This window comes from Mus caroli, chromosome 4 (assembly GCF_900094665.2).
Source record: "Mus caroli chromosome 4, CAROLI_EIJ_v1.1, whole genome shotgun sequence".
In the NCBI taxonomy this organism is placed as follows: domain Eukaryota; kingdom Metazoa; phylum Chordata; class Mammalia; order Rodentia; family Muridae; genus Mus; species Mus caroli.
Window position 1 is genome coordinate 52,016,392 of NC_034573.1, and position 12,763 is coordinate 52,029,154.

Consider the following 12,763-nt stretch of genomic DNA (forward strand, 5'->3'; position numbering starts at 1 on the left):
AAAAAAAAAAAAAAAAAAAAAAAAAGAAAATGAGAAGTCTTTCCATTCTCAGGGTCTTTCTCTTGTTCTTCAAGGTTTCAAGTTTTCATTCTAGAGGTTCTTTACTAGAGAGATGGTTCAGGGTTTAAGGGCACTGGCTGCTCTTCCAGAGGTCCTGAGTTCAATTCCCAGAAACCACAAGGTGACTCATAACCATCTATAATGTGCAGGTGTACATACAGATAGAGTATTCATATACATAAAATAAATAAATGTTAAAAGAAAGGCCATACAGAGACTGCCCTACCTGGGGATCCATCCCATATACAGTTGCCAAGTTTGGATGCTATTGTGAATGCAGGGAAGTGCTTGCTGAAGGGAGCCTGATATGACTGTCTCCTGCGAGGCTCTGCCAGAACTTGACAAATACAGAGGTGGATGCTCACAACCAACCATTGGACTGAGTGTGGAGTCCCCGGTGGAGGAGTTGGAGAAGGGACTGAAGGAGCTGATGGTGTTTGCAGCCCCTTGGAGGATACAACAGTGCCAACTGGCCAGTGATCTGTCAACTGGCCCAGAGGTCCTGGGGACTGGACCACCAACCAAAGAGTACACATGGAGCGATTCATGCCTCCGGCCGCATATGTGGCAGAGGATGGCCTTGTTGGACAACTGTGGGGGAACGGCCCTTGATCCTGTGGGGGTTCCATGCCCCAGTGTAAGTGAATGCCAAGGCAAGACGATAGGAGTGGGTAGGTGGTTGAGCACTCTCATAGAGGTAGGGGAAGGAGAAATGGGATAGGGGGGTTCTGGAGGGAAGACCTGGAAAGTGGATAACACTTGAAATGTAAATAAAGAAAATATCCAATAAAAGAAAAAGGAAAAAGAAAAAAACTTTTTGAGAATGTGTGAGTGGGAACATACTCATGTTCTCTTTATCTCTTTGTCTGCATCTTTGCCAGTGTTGTACAGAAAAGCTATTTGTGCAAGTTGATTCTATATCCTGACACACTGCTGAATTTGTTTATCATTTCTAAAATGTTTCACTTATAACACCTGGAACTGTACTGTACAGTATCATGTTGTCTGCCAACAGGAATAGTTTGGATTCTTCTTTTCTTACTTGTCTCACTTCAATTTCCTTCTCTTGCCTTATTGCTTCAGCTAGCAAGTTTAACACAACATTGAAAAGAAGGGGAGTGGGACGTCGCTGTATCATTCCTGACCTCATGGAATTGTTTCAAGCTCCTTTTTTTCCATTTCTGTTGCATGTGACGCCTATAAAGGCTCACCAACAAGTCTACGTACATAAACATGAGCTAAACAAAGACAAAACTATAAACATGCGGAAAGTGGATAGGGAAGACCATGTAGGCCCAACCATTCATAAGAAACTACAGGCAACTAAGGAATAATGGGTGCAGGAGAAATAGTCTAACTCGAGGGAAGAACACAACTGACTGGTTATCCAATTCCAAATGGTCAGTTCCGAAAACATACACAAAAGTAACATTATACAGATAAGCAGGTTATATTCAGGAATATGTATGAACATAAATGTGTGTGTGTGTGCGCGTGCGTGTGTGCGTGCGCGCGTGCGTGTGTGTGTGTGTGTGTGTGTGTGTGTGTGTGTGTGTGTGTGTGTGATTAAGACAAAATAAATTTTGCCCATGAATTTGAAAGACATCAAGAACTAAGGAAAGGTTTGGAAGGAGGAAATCTTTCAGAAGGGGGAAGTTGTGAAATTCTATCATAATCTCAAAAGTAAAAGAAATAATTAAAAATGCTTTTTCAGGAATCCAGGTGGTAGCTGGCAGAGTCACCTCCGGAGAGTGATGCGCAGAATTGGCTCCCCCGCGACCCTCCCTCCAGCCGGCCTCACCATGGTCTCTTCCCCGCCCCCCCCCCCCCCCCCCCCAGCGTGCCCCCCCTTGGTCTTTTCCCCCCCCCCCCCCCCCCCAGCTCCCTGAGATCCCTAAGCGCTGGGGAGGAGGCGCGACGGGGCAAGGAGAGGGAGGGTGGGTGGGTGGGCAGTGGGGGCACCGCGGATCTCTATATGGCGACGGCTCTGTCGGGTCTGGCTGTCCGGCTGTAGCGCTCGGCCGCCGCCCGCTCCTATGGGGTCTTCTGCAAGGGGCTGACCCGCATGCTGCTCATCTTCTTTGACTTAGCTTGGCGGCTGCGCATCAACTTTCCCTACCTCTACATCGTGGCTTCCATGATGCTCAACGTGCGCCTGCAGGTTCACATTGAGATCCACTGAAGGCCATCCTTGACTGATAGGACTCACCCCGACTCACTGCATCAGAGGGCACAGAGCATGAAGGCTGGGAGAGGGACCCTGGGTGTCAGCCTGGCCAAGCAGTCACAAGGAGGTGACCCGGACAAACTAGCATGTGGCCTTAAGAAAAGAAGTCAGAAGAGGAACCCCAGTCCATCAATTGTGCCTTCTTGGACAGACCAGCCTGTAGCAGATAGCCATGGAAAGTCAAGGGCCATGGAGGCAGCAGCCTCAGAAATGAAGCATGGTCAGAGCAAGGCCAGCCTCCTGCGCCATGGTGACTTCAAAGTGCTTCAGTCTCTGAAGGGATCAATGAGGAGAAGTTTAGCTCCAGCAGCCTCCCTAGGCAAGGCTTGTGGCTCTGTACCCCGTTCCTTCAGAAGAACAACTAGCCGGGATGTCCCGTGGCATCGGGGATGCACTAGGAAGTGACTGGCCAGGAAGAGAGCCCAGAGCCACAGACAACCGTGGACAGTACATCAAAGGAGAGTCCTGGGTGTCAGGACGGCCAGGCCATCCAAAACTGAGGGAAGTGGGATTCCTAAGAAGTGAACCCCTAAGTGCTGTCCCCAAGGGGCTAGGCACCTGGTCAGAACTGTCTCACCGATACTCTGAGCTGTGCCATCTGCCGTATGCTTACCCCTATTATAAAGTTCTCCCAGAAGACGAGCTGAGATGTGTGTCCCTTGACCGTTTCAATCCCGTGCTTTCAGAGGAAACAGTAGATGAGAAAACTCTCCAGTACTTCAGATGGTCTGCAGTTAGTCATGGGGTCACTGGCTCTGCAGTCTTCCAGATTAGCAAGTCTCTGATGCCATAGTTAAGGCTCAAGCAGAGCAATAAAAATAGCAGATTAATTTTAAAGGTTGTCTTACCGTTTCTTTTGCATTAAGTCTGGCGTATGCTGCAGCCGTTAAGCTCCTGTTGTTTCCTGTGAACCAGACGCACCTCGGTGGTTGACGCAGACGGATGTTTTCGAGCATATTTTCAATCGTTTCGGAAAGACACTCAGAACTGGGAAACCCCCTCCCCCCGGGAAAATGATTGATCTGCTCCGTATAAGATCAGACAGGAACCTTTATCACAGAGTTCTAAATCATGGAGACCCATCCTTAAGGACTAGCATCTGGATGCCGCCAGCCTCAGCTCACCTCTGGCCATCTGATGGAAGTAGAGGCCTGTAGGCTATGCCCTCCACTCCTTGTAAGCCTTGCTTCGGTCATGAAGAGTCTTGCTTGCCATTTCTGCACTGTACTGACTCGGTGACCTGCAACCAGAGGTCCCTTCTCACATGTCCCCCTCCTTCCACCTGAGTTGCAGTTTTTAATGGAGGCACTTTGGAGAAGTTGCAATATTAATTTAGAATAATTTTAAATTACAGAAGAGTTTGAGGCTTTCCTGCCGGCAGAACATAGATGGCACATGAAGCAATGAAGCATTTTCCTTTACATAGGCTCAGGACTTGTGATTTGTTTTACATTAAGACATTTTTCCAAAGTGACTTTCCCTTTGTGGTTTGGTAACTTTAATAAAGGTCATTTAAAGAGTGGACATTTTAAAGCCTCCCTACCCAAGACAGAGTTAAAAACAGCCATGGGAGAGTTGGGGGACCTGACTGTATATGTCATTTATATTGTGTCCTAAATTACTATGCCATTGGGCTATTTTACTGTTTTGGGAAAATAATAAAATCTGTTCTTTAGCATTAAAAACAAAACAAAATGCTTTTTCAGAGAATAGTTTTAGATCCAGAGCAATAATTAGAGGAAGGCACAGATATGTCTCATATATTCCCAATCCCATACATGCCTGGCCTCCAAGGTGATCAAAACCCCACGTGAGTGATTTATTACAAGTGATGAGCCTACGATGGCCCATAAGGACACACAGCTCATAGTATTCTCTAGACAAGAAGATAATGCCATGCATCTACCTTTGCAGGACAGCTGAAGAAGAACTACAGAAGGTCGTTGCTTTAGACTAATTCCCACACTAGATTTGAGGCACCAAGCTGAAAACTAAGCTACCTACTGACTAGAAATCAGTGTTCCAGATAAGAGCCTAAGGCCCTGTCAGGTGGGTTTCAGTTGGTGCGATAAGGAAGTTTCCTCTGCACTTAATCCTTACAACAAAAGATGTAATCTGAGGTGGACTGGCCGGGGATTGTTCTAGTAGGTCTCACTGTCCCCATAGCTTAGGGGAAGTGACTTTGAGAATGCCAGCTCACTTCTGGTTTTTATCTACACCTCTGCTTGCCTAATAATTGTTACTTTCATTTTCTATATTCTTCCAGTCCTTCTTCATCTACAAAGAGCTGGGTATTTTTTTCTACTGAGCTCATTGGAATCACGATTCTATGTTACTAAAGTATTGCTTGATCCTATAATTTAAAAATGAAGTGATTTAAAGTCATTAAGCCAACTTGTTATAAATCTGCCCTCTGATGATGCTATTTTTAGACCAAGTTTTTTACTTTATAAATACAAGACATTTTCATTGCCCTTTAATTCCTCTGTGTTTTGATATTAATTTTATTATGACAACGTCACTTGTGCAGCCTATATCTCAGTGGATGGAGGGGTTATCTGTTTCTAAGCTGCTCACCTCGGGGGTTCATCCTTAGGGTTTTAAGGAGATTTACATTGTTATGAAAAGAACTCCCAGGTAGGGACTTGTCAAGAAAAGCTACAGCTTGCTAATGATTTGCCAAAGGACAGCTTCTGAGAGATTAGAGCCAGTAAGGCAGGAAAAGCAGACCCCAGGCTCCAGCGATTGGAGGAGCTCCAGGCACCTCTCCGGGCCCCAACAGGTCTAGTCAAAACTTATCTGGTCTTTAAAATGAGGACTTAAGTGTATAAAGTCTCATTCACATCTAATTGTCAGTAGCTTCACTTAGCTGATAAAGTTCTAGGAAGTGGCAAAGGGATTAATGTCTCTATACAAAGCTCAGAGCCCTTGCTGTAAATTCCCTTTCCTTAGAACTATTAGCCCAACTATGCTCATTATCAAAAAAAAAAAAAAAAAAAAAAAAGGGGGGTCTTCCTGATGTGACAGTCATCAACACATGAAACAACCTCAGACCACAGAAGGAAAAATCCCTTTCCTTAATCAAGTTCCACCAAGGTGAAAACCTAAGTACAGCCCTTTTGTGAGCTTAAAGCCTCTAAATTCACAACGCCCTGGATTTACCTCTTCATTCAGGAAGTAATCGGGTTTTTAAGGAAAGCGTTAACACCCAGAGGTGGGTCACAGCACCTTTTGAGCTGGAGACCTCAGTCTGTGTCCTGTTTTACCTACTTGTATTCATCTGAGCCTTGCCTTTCTCTCCATCCTAGCCTAGGGTGCTTCTCTTAATGCCAGTCCATAGACTTTGGCCCAAGGCTGCTGCTATCAAGGGCATACAGGGCAGGAGTTCTAGTCCTCATCTTAATTCTCATGATCTCAGCGATCCTATGTACATCTCTTCTCAGGCCCTCCACCCCAGTGAGACTCCTGGATGCCAGCTTATGGCTCCTGTGACATACAGACACCCTTGTGTGGGATTTCTACGCTCTTCACTTAGCTGTTCATTTCCTGACATCATGAAATGCCGCCCTCAGTTCTGGGCTGTGTTCCCACCAACCTTCGTTACCTTGCGCACAGATGCCAATCATGGAATTCTCTACGTCAGCCTATCGCACTGTCTGTATTTCCCGGTGGTCAGATTCCAGGCTGCAAATGAGAGGCCCCTGTTCACATCATCCCAGCAGGTGTTCCCAAAGGCAGTGAGCTGACTTTAGGAGGGGACTTGCAATGAGTGTAGAACCACAACATGACATCTGCAAAGTCTGGTAAAGCAGGCTATAATTAATTGTGTGGGCTCTTAAGGAAATGAAATCCCAACAGGCTCCTGGTTCCCCTCTTAATTAGCTTCGTCCATTCCCTCAGGAATGTGCTCCTTCCCTATAAACTTCCTTTTGTCTGGACTCACAGGTGTTAAGTAGATACCTGCAACAGCTTTTGGAAGCTTTTGCAACCCACAGAGACGGGGCCTGGTGGTTCCTGCTAATGCCAACTCTAGTGGTTGTCCCACACTTTGTGGATTTGACAGAAACAGGGCACAGAGAACTGCTATCAATGTGTCTTTGCTCTACCAAGTCTAGGAGGGGCAAGCATTTGTTTATTTTACATCTTTGACTTTTCATCCCATGATCTCAAGGCATTCTGACATGAGGGCCAAAGGACAGCCCTAACAAGCTAACAACTGAAATATTAATCCTGGTTTTGACAACTCAAATTCTTTATCAAGTAGAACCAATGTTAATTCCATAACTGTTATAGCTCTCACCAGTGGGTTAACGTGAACTTCATATAATCAGAGTATTTCACCCAAAAGTGCAGACCCACAAGGTGTCTGTTTCTATTCACACAGCTTCTCCCTCCCCAGAACCTCACTGAGTTGAAGACTCTATTAGTCCTGATCTCTATCCTCACTTTTTAAAAGAAGAAAATGGAGACAGTTAATGGTTGGGAGACCTGGTAGAGATGGGGAGTCATTTTACTTCTATATTAGGAAAGCAGAATCTTTACCTCTGCTGCTGATTTCATGCACCGCTCGCCAGATTTCTGCTGGAGAGTGTGATATGGAATGCTGCAGCAGAGATGTTTCTCTTTGTGGCCTCAAGGTGGACGAGGCTAGGAAATCACTCACCTACTCACTGTTGATACACTCACTATCTATGGGGGTTAAGATGGACACACATCTTATTACCTAAGCGGGGGTAATTTATAAAATGAAAAAGGCTCTTGATAATTACACCAAGACTTGTCCCAGGGCTGCTCTGAACAAAAGGGAAAGAAGTAGCTATGCTCCTCTGTGTGTTCTCTCTACACTAAGAACTCTGCTGTCTGTAAAGATGAACTTAGTATGTCTGTGAATGGGGAGTGCAGGAGCTCTTCTTTCTAGGTGCAAAACCTATGCTACCACTTGATGTCAAACACCAAAAGGATATTAGCCAACAGGATCATTTGGGCGAGACAAAAATATATGTTGGTTTTATATATATCACTCATTTCTAGACAGACATGAAACTGGATTTTTGAGAGGTGATTCTATACTCGATGTCACTGGCTAATAATGAGTAGTAGCTCACCAACATGGAATCTCACTTTTAACAATGCTCTTCTTGAAAATAGTTACTCTGTTCTGAGTTAATGTCTGTTGCTGTGATAAAATATCCTGACACAAAGCAACCTAGAGAAGAGTGGGATTATTTTAGCTCGTAGCTCCAGGTGTCTGTCTGTAGAAAGTCAAGATAGCTGAAACTTAAGACAACTAGTCATGTCACATCTATAGACAAGAGCAGAGAGCAATAAATACATGCATGATCATCTCCTTTATTGTGTATGTGCAGCTTCAGTTCTCCACTCATACAGTTCAGGACCTGCCTAGGGAATAGTGTTACCCACAGGGGACTGTGTCCTCACACATCAATCAACTGAATTATGACAATCTCCCACAAGCATGCCCACTGAAACTGTCTTACCAAGTGATTCTAGCTTGGGTCAATTTGATGACTAAACTGAACCACCATATACTTTTTCACTCAAACACTGGACTATTTCACAAGTAGATAGAGATCCACTAGAAGTACAAAACAACAACAACTATAGTGTGTGTGTGTGTGTGTATCTCAAAATGTAGCAAAAAAGGTCTGTAGAAATGACTCAATGGGTAAAGCTCTGCTGCACAAGCAGAGCATCAGGGTTCAGATTCCCAGAATTCATGTAAAAATGTTAAAAGCCATTTATTGGTCACTAAAGCCTGCCAATTACCCCAGAATGCTAGAAGCAGAGACCAGGGACCTTTGGGACAAGATGTCTTGCTGGGCTAACTGAATCTGTGTTGAGCTCTGGATGCAAATGAAAGACCATATCTCAGGATATAAGACTGGAACATGATCAAGGAAGCTACTTAATGTCAACCTCTAACCTCATGTACCCATGTACACATACATATGTGGACACACATACATGCACATATGCACATAACCATACCACATACATGCACAAAAATACTAAAATCAAATATAGCAAAAAATAAAAACCTTTCTCTCATTTTGCTTTATAGAAAATGTACACATATTCCCAAGGATTCCTGCTTTAACCAATGGGGCTGACTCCAACTTGTCCTTCTAGCTCCAATCCAGCCCTGAAAGCACACCATTTAAATCTCCTTCTCCATGCTCCTGAGTTTAAGCAAACAACAGTTTCAGCTTCCAGCCACCCATGTTCCCAGCCCTTTCAATATCAGGCATGGACGTCCTTATGGCCATCGACAGAGCCAAGAAATGACTGAAACCTCTATTTAGCTCTGGGAAACAGGCCACATAAGGAAGAGGGAGGGGACTTCCCTGAGTGTCCCACATGAAGTCACTTTTGGCTCTGTTCTGATTATGTGAATGGCCTGGATACTGGAACTCCTCGTCTCAACAAACAGCTCAGGACAGGCTGAGTTCAGTTCTGACCCATGTGACCCTGGACTAGGCTGCAGCTGAGTTTGACTCCTTAGCCCTGCAGTAAATATATTGGGATCCAAGGCTTCTGACAGTCAATTGCATTGAAGTCAGGTCTTGGGGGCAGATTGAAATCCACCTGAAGAGATGGTTTGGATGAAATCATGCACGGCTACAGAATGACCATGTGGGGACACAGTGAGAGGACAGCCATTTACAAGCCAAGAAGAAAGGCATTAGGGGAAATGAAACCTGATGCCATTCTGACCTTAGACTTCTGGCCTTCAAAATAGTAGGGAAAATAGATAAATCTCTCTGGTTTTAGCAGCTAGGCTATGATTCCTTGTGATGACAAGCTGGCAAAGCAACTCAGGAAATGCTTGATTTAATTTGCTGTAAGGTATGCACAATACTCACTTGAAGTTGAGTGGGAAAAAAAGGATATATGACTTGCTTTGCAGTTAGGGCACGGATGTGTAGAGTCCTGTTGTGTAGAATGCACTTGCCAATTTACAAGGGGTCTGGCAGTCAAACTACCCAGAAAAGGGGCAAGTACATGGCCGCCTGAGTATTCTATCTCCCTGTAGAGAAAGAGAGAGATCCAAGAAATGATATTTATTTTGTGGCTCAGATGAAACTCGGCCCCTTTCTGTGGTAGCTCAAGGGTTAGTAGCCTGCCTTGGCCAGATCATAATGAATTGAACATACGAAATTCTTAATGTTAGAAGCACAAACTTCAAAAGCAGAAGGGGAAAGATATGTGTGGCACCTGTGTCTGTATCACCATGACTCCCCTGTCCCTTTGATCAACTTGTCACCTGTCTGACAGGTGAGACTTTTGTGTTAGCCCTTGCATCGTGTCCCCACCGCTGCTGGCTGCCATTGCTGTTACTCAGACCCACTTGACTTCCACTTCACTCTATCATCTACCTAATGAGGCCTTGGGGTGGGGTGGGCCTGCAGTAAGGAGCACAGTTGCTCCAGCAAGAGTCCCGGCTCTGCCATTTAATGATTGTGTAGCCTCACCCCAAAGTTAGCCTCCACATCTTCACACACACAAGAATGAGTTTATACGGTGCTGTTGGAGATGAAGTGAAATGAAAAACAGCAATCAGACAGCACATGCTGAGACCAGCAGAACTGACTATCGTTTTATCACACTCTTAAAATTCACTCCCATACAATATTACCACGTTCTTCGCTGCATGGTTCTGCCAGCCCCAATTTTATCCATTTTTCTTATAATTTATATTATAGAAACAATAGGCATGTTGTCATTTCTTTTTCAAATCTCATGCCCAAGCCATGGAGGCAGTCAATAGTCAATACAGGAGCCAAATGTTCTTCAAGTGAAGCTCCCAATCTTGTTAATTTTCCGTTGCTATGGCAAAGTATCTGACATAATCAACCTGTTGTACCATAGCTTCTCCCCATTTCCTGATTCAGGATGACAATACCTTTGAATCTGCAGCGGATTCTTTCTGCCTCTCCTACCATGTATCCTGTAATGAGCACATAGCTGTATCTCATGACTTATGCACTCGGCTTTGCCTATTGTCTCCGATGCCTGCATTGTCTCTGCCCCAGGTCCAACATCTCTGCACAAGTGCACACACATACATACATACACTCTTCACATATTCACACACATGTCAATTCACTTCACATGTGTGCAAGCATACCCACATCACATATCCATATACACCCATGTATTCACACACATCACATTCTTCCACGAATGCACATGCACACACTCACAGACACACATGCACACACATCCTATTCACCCTCATTCCAAGTTAATCAAAATACCTCAGATGTTGTACTGGCTAGTTTTGTGTCAACTTGACACAGCTGGAGTTATCACAGAGAAAGGAGCTTCAGTTAAGGAAATGCCTCCATGAGATCCAACTGTAAGGCAATTTCTCAATTAGTGACAGAATAGGATGGTGCCAAAGGGGACCCCAAGAGCAGGAAGGACTGAAGGAGGATTAGTGATAAACAAACCCCACAAATGTTGAAATCCCTAATATTACTAAAAGCTACATTTGTAAGAAGATGGAAAAATGATTGCACTAAGACTTCTGTCACCCTTCTTTGCAACTGTCTCCCGCAGCCTGCTGACTTGCCTTTGGGTACTCACAATGGCCACTAAGCAACTGCCAACTTCTAGACCCTCACTGAAGTGGAAACTTAAGGGTTCTTTGGAGAATCAGTTGTATTGGATGCTGTTTTGCTGGGGCAAACACATGAAGGAGTGTTTTTCTGAAGTAGACTCAGGTGTAAGGCTAAGGCAGGCTGGCAAAGGAACTTTTCACTGAAGCAGACATAGGAGAGAGGACGTTCTGCTAAAGCAACCACGTGAAAGGACACCTGATGAAAGATTCTTTGCTAATGATACATATGTATTGGCCCACCTTACATTGCGTAGTTGAGCTGCGTTGGTTGGGACTCTGTGGACTTGGGCTGACTGGACTCGAGTGCTGAGGCAAAGCATATGGAGGTCACATGATGTTTGCGGGGCATAAAAAGGACTCCATGGAGTGACCGAGAAAGAGCTTGGCTTGCTGGTACAGCTAGCCGTGCAACATTTGTGGGTCTCAAGTCTTGGCTACTCTTTAGAGAGGCACAGTAGAGAACTTCCGGTGTTCCTGTTGGTCCCTCCTCCTGACTCGAGCCCAGGCTGAGGCCTGTGTCCATTAGGTTGAGTCACCATTGTTGCTAACCAGATTCTACCGAACTGGACTGCTGATGTATCCCTGAAGTGTTTGCCAGTGGATCGAGCTGCCACTGCTAACCTCTGAACTGAACTGATCTCCAGACAACACAGACAGGAGTTGCTCCAAAGAACTTTCTAAACATGTCTACTTCCCCATATCCTTTCCTTTCCACTACCTCTAGTAGGTGGTAGACTACAAGGGAGGTTAAAAGTGTTTAAGAACCATCATTAAAAATAAGGTCTGAAAAATTAAAGTTACACCTCATACCAAGGATTGCTCCCTTTCTGTCTTGCACAGGGCTCTCCAATCTCCAGGGTCATAGCTTCCTTTTAATGTGTTCATCTTCTTTTTTTTTTTTTAAAGATTTATTTATTTATTATATGTAAGTACACTGTAGCTGTCTTCAGACACACCAGAAGAGGGCATCAGATCTCATTTCGGGTGGTTGTGAGCCACCATGTGGTTGCTGGGATTTGAACTCTGGACCTTCGGAAGAACAGTCGGGTGCTCTTACCCACTGAGCTATCTCACCAGCCCGTGTTCATCTTCTTGCACAGAGCACCTCTTCCTGTGGCTTTCTGGAAATGGATGTTTGGATGACACAATCTTAGAGAGCCTTGATCACTGGTGCCTTTGGTCTATTTCATGCAAAACTGACATTCTAACTGGGAATCAATTCTAGGCTGAAATATTTTTTATTCGATATTTGTAAGAACCCAGCTCACTAACTTCTAGCTTCCCTGTTGCTACTGAGAAATCTAAAGTCAATCTCTGCCAACGCCATCTCTGCTGGGCTGCCAACTCCACTTCCACACTCACAGGATTTCCCCTTTGTCCCCAAGGTTTTGGAATGCCACAAAATTTTATCAGTTGGGGCTATTACTGGAAGTCACTCACACTCTTAGATGAGAATTTTTTCTTTTGAAACAAAATCTCATATATTCCCGACTGGCCTAGAACTAACAATCCTCTTGCCACCATCTCTCAAATGCTTGGATTATAGGCACACATGATCATACCTGGCTCTTTTTTTTGTTATTGAGAAGTATGTATATATATATATACTCTTTTTTTGTTATTGCGAAGTATATATATATATATATATATGTATATATATATACACATAGCACATACACACAGAGTCCTGTGCAAGACAGAAAGGAAAGGAATCTCTAATATGAGGTATAACTTTAATATATACATTGTGTGTATATATGTACATGTATATATATACACATATACACTATATATGTGTGTGTGTGTGCGCGCGCACACACACACACACTAAA

At 44.3% G+C, this 12,763-nt stretch overlaps 1 pseudogene; it reads left to right on the forward strand.

Annotated features, from left to right (window-relative positions):
- The first annotated feature begins 2,299 nt into the window (after positions 1–2,299).
- LOC110292099 lies at positions 2,300–3,080 on the forward strand (annotated as a pseudogene).
- Positions 3,081–12,763: the final 9,683 nt, after the last annotated feature.